Raw genomic sequence first — 9486 nt, forward strand, 5'->3', positions numbered from 1 at the left:
GAAGAAATGACCCTAAAGCTTTGTGTACTGACTCCTAATCGAATTATTTGGGATTCAGAAGTGACAGAAATTATTTTATCTACTAATAGTGGCCAAATTGGTGTATTACCAAATCACGCCCCTATTGCCACAGCAGTAGATATAGGTATTTTGAGAATATGCCTTAACGATCAACGGGTAACGATGGCTCTGATGGGTGGTTTCGCTAGAATAGGCAATAATGAGATCACCATTTTAGTAAATGATGGTGAGAGGGGTAGTGACATTGATCCGCAAGAAGCTCAGCGAACTCTTGAAATAGCGGAAGCTAACTTGAGTAAAGCTGAAGGCAAGAGACAGGTAATTGAGGCGAATCTAGCTCTCAGACGAGCTAGGACACGCGTAGAGGCTGTCAATGCTATTTCGTTTTCGTAATCGTCGATGCATCAGAATAATCAAAAGAAGCTCCGTTTATACACCTTATTTGGATTCCACCAATTGGATACAATCAAGTGTAATCTGATGCAAGGAAAAAAATACAAACATAAAGTATGAATAGTGGGAGGATAATAGGGAAAGGGTAAAAGATTAATTAAAAAATAGGAAAGGGTGGGTAGAAAAACTTATTAGAGACCATTGACTCCGGTATCTAATAAGTTATACCTACTATTGGATTTGAACCAATGACTCCTGCCGTATGAAAGCAATACTCTAACCGCTGAGTTAAGTAGGTCATTTATCATCACAAAGAAAAAAAAAAGGAAGACCCCTCGCATGGGCATTATAGATGGAATACTACTTCTAAGCAATACCAATCTTTGTCAGTAAAGGGGTCAGAGAGCTATCATATGGGACCATAGAATATCCATCTTGACAAGATATTATCTAGATGTTAAGATATCTATGACAAGGGCTATAGCTCAGTTAGGTAGAGCACCTCGTTTACACGCGCGCCAATGCTTTTTCAGGGGAGTTCATCATGCAATCAACAGAATTGATCTTATTGATAAATCGGTGTCTTACTCCATGGATTCGAGGGAACAAGAGAACAATAGCCTGACAAATCTTTGGTTCGGTCCGATTCAGGTACCAATTTAAAATAGAACCCATCATTGATTTGATAATTGATAAGGTGAATACCTAGTCTATTCAATGCTAGGCATAATGGGTATAAGGACCTCAAAATAACATAACCTCTTTTCGCCCTATGAGCTTTAAGGTGTATGAAGTATCATATTTGACTCTTTGAGCGGAGCGATAGAGACTCAACCTAACTTAGGTTGATCTAGGCCGGAGGCAGACCTACGTCAAGGCAATCCTTCTTTGAAAACACTTTGGTATTGCTCCTGGATCAGAATACAAAAAATGAATCAGAGCACGTGGAACCATCTCGTTATCTTCCTGTCAAGAAAAAGTATGGTGGACTAGCCGATTCTTATATCAGTTAACGAAAGAGCCCAATGCAAAAAAAATGCATGTTGGGTCTTTGAAACAGTTCGAATCATTTAGATAATACTCAGTTTGATCTGTTTTACCGAGAAGGTCTACGGTTCGAGTCCGTATAGCCCTATATATTTTGACATCCGTGTCATTTTGACATTTTTGTGTAGCTCTCATTTTCTCACATTAGTGCTTGTGGCTGGCCCGCGCGGTGGGTTGGCAAAGCAAGTAGTCTTCTGTTTCTGCACAATACTTATTTTTTTTTTATTCCAACCTAATCTAATTCAATTGTTCATCATTCCAATTCTACTGGTCCTTCCTTCCGATACAGACTTTATGCAAGCAAGAAGATTGGGGGCCTGTTTGAACTTGCACGGGCTGGGGATCCTTCTGACTCATCGCTTTGTTGTTCCACAATAACTCCAATGCAGTGCATTGTTTCAGAGATAAAAAATGGACGCTAACCTATAACCTAAACGTATCAACGTTTGCACCCTCTTCTATTTCTATGAGTCTATTTTTGGATTTGGTCTGTCGAATCGTTCAACAACGCCTGATTCCATTAGAAGTATCTTATGCGGATCATTTATGATTCAGCCGATTCTACGACTGTGGTACACTCCATTGTGTAGGTTTACTTCAAAGGAAACAAACCTTTTTATTGTCACGAAACCTAACCCCTTGGGTAGTCTTATCAGATGTTATTAACAAGTATTTCAAATCATTTCAAATCGCGATTTTGAGTCCTAGAAATTGGTCCGAAATGGAATGACTTCTTCAAGACTTCTATTCTAAGTCTAATTAAATAACTCGATTCTTTATTCTCTCTAGGGGGACCATCGGGGGTAGGGAGTACAAGTCAAAAGTCTATAATTTGGTATAGGAATCCATGAGTTGTTATATATCTATTTATATGGAAATATGGAAGTTTATATGGAAATATGGAAGGATTTCTCACAATTTAACAGATTGAATCAAATCAATTAAGTATAAATTTGGGACAAAGGGAGAGAATCTAATTGGCCGATGCATTCTATTTCCGTATCTGTATCGAATCAATAGACAGAATGACGATCCTCTAACCAGACCCTAATGAAAAGAATACATCAACACAAACCAAGTGGAATATACCATAAATCCTAAGATAGAAATCCCTAGGCATTCTACTACATCTGACTATTTGTGTTGTGATATTATAAAAGAAAAAAAAAAAAGAGAGAAAAATTTACCCAAGCCAGGCTTATTATTTATTAGAATTTTTATTCTATTATTATTCAAATTATATTAGAAATTTGATATAATATATATTTATATTATATTAAATATTAATTCAATTTCATATTTTGAATTTTCTGTTAATTTAAATATTAATTAATATATTAATATAACATTGTTATGTTATATATTTATATTTAATATTTTTTTTTTATGATTTTATGAATAGAAATAATATTCATATTATTTTCATATTATTTCAAATAGTCTTTAATTACTTTTTTATTTTAAGAAAATCCGAAACAAAACAAAGTGAGAGAGTTTTTTTGTATAAAAACATAATATGTCTACATCCTGAATGGAATCGAAGTAAATGTAAGTGGGATTCCGTTGGATGAATCTTGAAACGAGACATGATTCATAGCAAACAAATGAAACTACGTGGTTCCACCCTAATTGGTGTTTCGACTAAATAGTTATGAATAAATTGACAATTAAAATTCGAATTGACTAATTCGGTATATTCCACATTAATAGGAGTGCATCTATGTTTCTGCTTCACGAATATGATATTTTTTGGGCATTTCTGATAATATCAAGTGTTATTCCTATTTTGGCATTTTTTATTTCCGGAGTTTTAGCCCCGATTAGTGAAGGACCGGAGAAGCTCTCCAGTTATGAATCGGGTATAGAACCAATGGGGGATGCTTGGTTACAATTCCGAATCCGCTATTACATGTTTGCTCTAGTTTTTGTTGTTTTTGATGTTGAAACGGTCTTTCTTTATCCATGGGCAATGAGTTTCGATGTATTGGGTCTATCCGTATTTATAGAAGCTTTCATTTTCGTGCTTATCCTAATTGTTGGTTCAGTTTATGCATGGCGAAAAGGAGCATTGGAATGGTCTTAACCCCTGAATCCTCAGACAATAAAAAAGAAGGAAAAGGTTACATTGAGACAGTTATGAATTCTATTGAATTTCCGTTACTTGACCGAACAGCCCAAAATTCAGTTATTTCAACTACACCGAATGACCTCTCGAATTGGTCAAGACTCTCCAGTTTATGGCCACTTCTCTACGGTACCAGTTGTTGCTTCATTGAGTTTGCTTCATTAATAGGATCTCGATTCGACTTTGATCGTTATGGGCTAGGTACCAAGATCAAGTCCTAGGCAGGCGGACCTAATTTTAACAGCCGGCACGGTAACAATGAAAATGGCTCCTTCTTTAGTGAGATTATATGAGCAAATGCCTGAACCGAAATATGTCATTGCTATGGGAGCTTGTACCATTACAGGGGGGATGTTTAGTACCGATTCTTATAGTACCGTTCGGGGAGTCGATAAGCTAATTCCTGTGGATGTCTATTTGCCGGGCTGCCCACCCAAACCAGAGGCAATTATGGATGCTATAACGAAACTTCGTAAGAAAGTCTCTCGAGAAATCTATGAAGATAGAATTGGGTCTCAACAGGAAAATCGATATTTTACTACCAATCACAAGTTTCATGTTGAGCGAAGTACTCATACTGGAAATTATGATCAAGGATTACTCTACCAGTCCCCATCTACTTCAGAGATACCTTCTGAAGCATTTTTCAAATACAAAAGTTCAGTGTCTTCCCACGAATTATTGAATTAGGAAAGGCAGGATGCTTTTGTGTTGTCCAGGATAACAAGCAGTGGGTCAATCTTCATAAATTTCATCGGCAATTTGAAATACTCATACAAATGTGGGAGAGATCAAGAAGATGCAGGGTCGTTTATCCGCTTGGCTAGTCAAGCATGAGCTAGTTCATAGATCTTTGGGCTTCGATTACCAAGGAATAGAGACTTTACAAATAAAACCCGAGGATTGGTACTCCATTGCTGTCATTTCATATGTATATGGTTACAATTATCTACGTTCCCAGTGTGCCTATGATGTAGCACCAGGCGGATTGTTAGCTAGCGTGTATCATCTTACGAGAATACAGTATGGTGTGGATCAACCCGAAGAGGTATGCATAAAAGTATTTGCCCCAAGGACGAATCCTAGAATCCCGTCTGTTTTCTGGATTTGGAAAAGCGCAGACTTTCAAGAGCGGGAATCCTATGATATGTTGGGAATCGCTTATGAGAATCATCCACGCCTGAAACGTATCTTGATGCCCGAAAGTTGGCTAGGCTGGCCTTTACGTAAGGATTATATTACCCCCAATTTCTATGAAATACAAGATGCTCATTGAATGATAAGATGAATGATAAGAAACTAATCTTCACTTATACGACTCCAGATATTCAAGGAATCTTTTTACGTTCTGTTCTAGATGAAACGGAGTAACTGGCCTTTCATTCGTACTATGGATGGGCTGCTAAAGAAGCTTCATTTAGATTCTCAAATTTTGAAGAGTCCCATTTCAGATGAGCAGAGCCTGTAGGATGAATCAAAAGAGTTCTGCACCATGAACTTTGTACCGCGCGCATCGCTTAGATGGGGCCACGGAAAGCTGCATAGAAGGGAGTGAATAAATGGGAAAGTGAAGAAATAGAATATGAAATAAAATCGTAAATTCTGAAATAAAAAAAGAAAAATTCAGAAATTAAATAAAATAAAAAAGGATCGGATTTTTTGGACTGTCTCTGAAATGAACCCTGCCTTTTCCTATCCTTCAACTCCTCCAGACTAGTCTTTTAGGGTTTTCGACCAACTAACTTCGACTTCGGATATGTATGAAGTATTAACATTCTTTTTGTGCGGGAAGAGATACAGTATGAACAAACAAACAAAAAAGAGGAGGGAACGGAATCCAATTATTTTCTTTACTCATATCTTTACCCATCTACTCGTTTTTTACCCATCTACAAGACGGAGGCGTCTATCTATACATCTAGATGTAGATGGATAAATATGTATTATGCTCTGGACTATTAACGCATATAATATTAAATAATATTAATATGGGTTCTGACTCTATTGATTTATTTGTATGAGTATCTTATCTATTCGATACATTAACCACGTGCCAGGAACCAGATTTGAACTGGTGACACGAGGATTTTCAGTCCTCTGCTCTACCAGCTGAGCTATCCCGACCATTCTCGATGCATGATCCTACTAAAAGAAAAAGAAAGCTTGGGCCTATGTCAATGAAAGGGACTCAAAAAGCATTAACTTACCTAAATAAAGTCGGTAATTTGTTGGATCTTCAAAAAGGAGACTTTGTAAATGTAAGTGTAAGAGTAATGATATGAACTGTGAAAGGTTCCGTAATGGAGATTCTTTGCCCATCCATATATGGATGGGCATTTGTACGTATATCATATCTATCACAGTGAGAAGAGAGAAAGATTTCTGGCCGGATCCATTTGTGAAAGAGTAGAGTAAGTGAAAAACATATCTAATTTTGAACCACTGATAAAAAAAAAAGAGGATAAATGCTTAGGGAGTCAAATAGGCCTTTTATTGGGGATAGAGGGACTTGAACCCTCACGATTTCTAAAGTCGACGGATTTTCCTCTTACTATAAATTTCATTGTTGTCAGTATTGACATGTAGAATGGGACTCTATCTTTATTCTCGTCTCACTCGATTAATCAATCCTTAAAAAGATCTATCAGACATCCTTAAAAAGATCTATCAGACTCTGGTGTGATAGTCGATTTGATCACTGACTATTCGATTCTTCCTTCTGCTTCTGAAATTATTATTCTGAAATTTTTAGAAAAAAAAAATATGGATTCGGGTCGTGATTAATCTTTGATATTTCAGTACGTATACGTACATATCTAGGGTCATCCCACTCTGGAGTTTCGATAGAAGGATTCTTCTACCAATGTAGTAAAGTCAACCCCATTCGTTAGAACAGCTTCCGTTGAGTCTCTGCACCTATCCTTTTTTTTTTCTGAAAACAGGATTTGGCTCAGGATTGCCCATTTTTAATTCCAGGGTTTCTCTGAATTTGGAAGTTACCACTTAGTAGGTTTCCATACCAAGGCTCAATCCAATCAAGTCCGTAGCGTCTACCAATTTCGCCATATCCCCCTCCCTCTTCCTTATGAGAAAGAAATCACATTGTGACCCCCCCTTCTTTTCTTTCATTTATCTTGGAGCCGTTGAATTCATTAGATACAGGCCCTTATTCCTATATCAAAGAGGTGTGTCCCTATTATATTTCTTGACCAGCTTCTTTCATCCCTATCGGAGTGGCGGGCCCATATTTGATATGATCCAATCAGAAATGATTCTATCATTGATGTATCCGCAATTCAATATGGATGGATATATCCCACGTCACATATATATATATGTCTTTACACCCCTTATTTTTTTAGCGCTATTTGGAATACTGGAACGGTCGATATTCATTCTTTTTTTATCGTCTTATCCCCTCCCTTTCCGAATGAAACCAGAGGAATGTCTCATTATGCTCTGGACTGCAGCCTTATCTTTATCTTATCCTTTCCTTTATCTTATCCTTTCCTTAGGAAGGATCTCCTATACTATAGGAATTCCTATAGTGTAAATAAATAGAATTTCTAAATTTCTATAACTATATATAGAATATATAACTAAGCTAATTTTTATTTTTTAGTTTATTTTATTAAGATTAAGTAATTAATATTACTAATATTACATAATCATAATATAATCTAATTAATATTAATAATATAATATATTAATATTATATTATTATTTATTATTACATAACAACATTAATATTAATAATTACATTATTAATATTAATGTTGTCATAATTAATATTATATTCTATTTAATATTAATATTGTATTATTAATATAATATTGATATTGTATTTATATAATTGTATTTGTATTTATATAATTGTATTTATATATATATATATTATATATAATAATAATAATTAATAATAATTATAATAATAATAAAAACAAACTACTCTTTATTTATTTATTATAATTATATTAATTATTAATAATAGATATTAATAATAGATAAATAAATAGATAAATAAAATAAAAAAATAAATAAATAGCTAATTACTAATAGCTAAGTCCCAGTAGTTTCCCGAAATCCTATGCACTATTTCTGTTATGTGAGCCCGCTTAGCTCAGGGGTTAGAGCATCGCATTTGTAATGCGATGGTCATCGGTTCGATTCCGATAGCCGGCTTTTCCATTTATTCGATTTTTTCCATGATTGATATTGATATTGATAATGTCTCCTTGAGATCAAGAGAAATTGAAAAGACTTTTCAATTTTCTCCAAATGTCGGGTCAACATAGTATGTTACGGGAACTCCCAACTATGAATAAAAAAGAATAAAAAATGGATTGAAGCTGTTAGATCTCTACAGAACAAGAAAGGGATACTTAACTTCCTATATATAACTATATAAAATAATCTGGTTATTGAGACAATTCATCTCATTCTTCTTTATAGTATTTCAGCGAGTTTAGCTTCGTTTATCGTTTAGTTCAGTCTTAATTTTTTTATTCTGTGAAATCCAATTTCAATAAAATAAGGAGTCTTTATGTCTCGTTACCGAGGGCCTCGTTTCAAAAAAATACGCCGTCTGGGGGCTTTACCGGGACTCACTAGTAAAAGACCTAGATCCGGAAGTGATCTTAGAAACCAACCGCGTTCCGGGAAAAGATCTCAATATCGTATTCGTCTAGAAGAAAAACAAAAATTGCGTTTTCATTATGGTCTGACAGAGCGGCAATTGCTTAGATATGTTCGTATCGCTGGGAAAGCCAAAGGGTCAACAGGTCAAGTTTTACTACAACTACTTGAAATGCGTTTGGATAACATCCTTTTTCGATTGGGTATGGCTTCGACCATTCCTGGAGCTAGACAACTAGTTAACCATAGACATATTTTAGTTAATGGTCGTATAGTAGATATCCCAAGTTATCGGTGTAAACCCCGAGATATTATTACTACGAGAGATGAACAAAGATCCAGAGCTCTGATTCAAAATTATGTGGATTCATCTCCCCGCGAGGAATTGCCAAAACATTTGACTCTTGACTCATTCCAATATAAAGGAATAGTAAATCAAATAATAGATAGTAAATGGATCGGCTTAAAAATCAATGAATTACTAGTCGTGGAATATTATTCCCGTCAGACTTAAACTTAATTAAAATAAAATAATTAAGCTTTGGACAATACAATTTTGTCTACCCTGTTTCACCAAACAAAGTAAATAGAACTAAGTTAAGGGATTTAATCCGGATTTTCCCCCATTTTCGTATCCTTTTCGTATCCCAAGTGGATCCGCGGTCAGATTCTCATTCCTTGTCCACCCTTTCCGATCCGATATTTTATCTACCACAGTAATTGGCAATAGAGAATCACTAGAAAGCAAAGGCCCTACTCTTGGAATAATGGTATCCATTGTTATTTGATACATTGTGGTTGGTAACGTTGGTAAATTAGGTGTAGGTCAAGGTACGGAAAGAGAGGGATTCGAACCCTCGGTAAGCAAAAGCCTACATAGCAGTTCCAGTGCTACGCCTTGAACCACTCGGCCACCTTTCCCACAGAATCTTAGGATTATTGCCCGGAAACCCGGTGAATAGCGAGTCATTCATATTATTTTATTGAATTTTTTATTGCAATACAATAAAGGTACGACCGATCTATTATAAATCGAAAACTTTTCGTCAAACAAAGATCTTCCTTCGAGGCTCGAGGGATAAAAACACATTTTTTTTTATTTAATATTAACTTAATATTAAAAAAACTATCTATTCATCTTTGTCAAGACGACGACCCTCTCCATCTTATTCGGATATTTATACCGTATACCGGATTAAACAACCAATGAATTGGGACGAATCCACAAACTCTATACTATACTATAGTATTTTATACTATGGTTA

The 9486-nt window shown here is 35.4% G+C and overlaps 3 non-coding genes across 3 annotated transcripts; 1 reads left to right on the forward strand and 2 right to left on the reverse strand.

Annotated features, from left to right (window-relative positions):
- Positions 1–5637: 5637 nt before the first annotated feature.
- Positions 5638–5710, reverse strand: TRNAF-GAA (transfer RNA phenylalanine (anticodon GAA)). The gene has a single exon. It is a non-coding gene; the product is annotated as a tRNA-Phe (tRNA).
- Positions 5711–7695: 1985 nt separating this feature from the next.
- Positions 7696–7768, forward strand: TRNAT-UGU (transfer RNA threonine (anticodon UGU)). The gene has a single exon. It is a non-coding gene; the product is annotated as a tRNA-Thr (tRNA).
- Positions 7769–9055: 1287 nt separating this feature from the next.
- Positions 9056–9142, reverse strand: TRNAS-GGA (transfer RNA serine (anticodon GGA)). The gene has a single exon. It is a non-coding gene; the product is annotated as a tRNA-Ser (tRNA).
- Between the last annotated feature and the right edge of the window lie 344 nt (positions 9143–9486).

The sequence above is a fragment of the Aristolochia californica genome, unplaced genomic scaffold (assembly GCF_029961685.1).
Source record: "Aristolochia californica isolate CCGP_79_NKW_82.1479 unplaced genomic scaffold, dmAriCali1.0.hap1 SCAF_459, whole genome shotgun sequence".
Classification (NCBI taxonomy): Eukaryota; Viridiplantae; Streptophyta; class Magnoliopsida; order Piperales; family Aristolochiaceae; genus Aristolochia; species Aristolochia californica.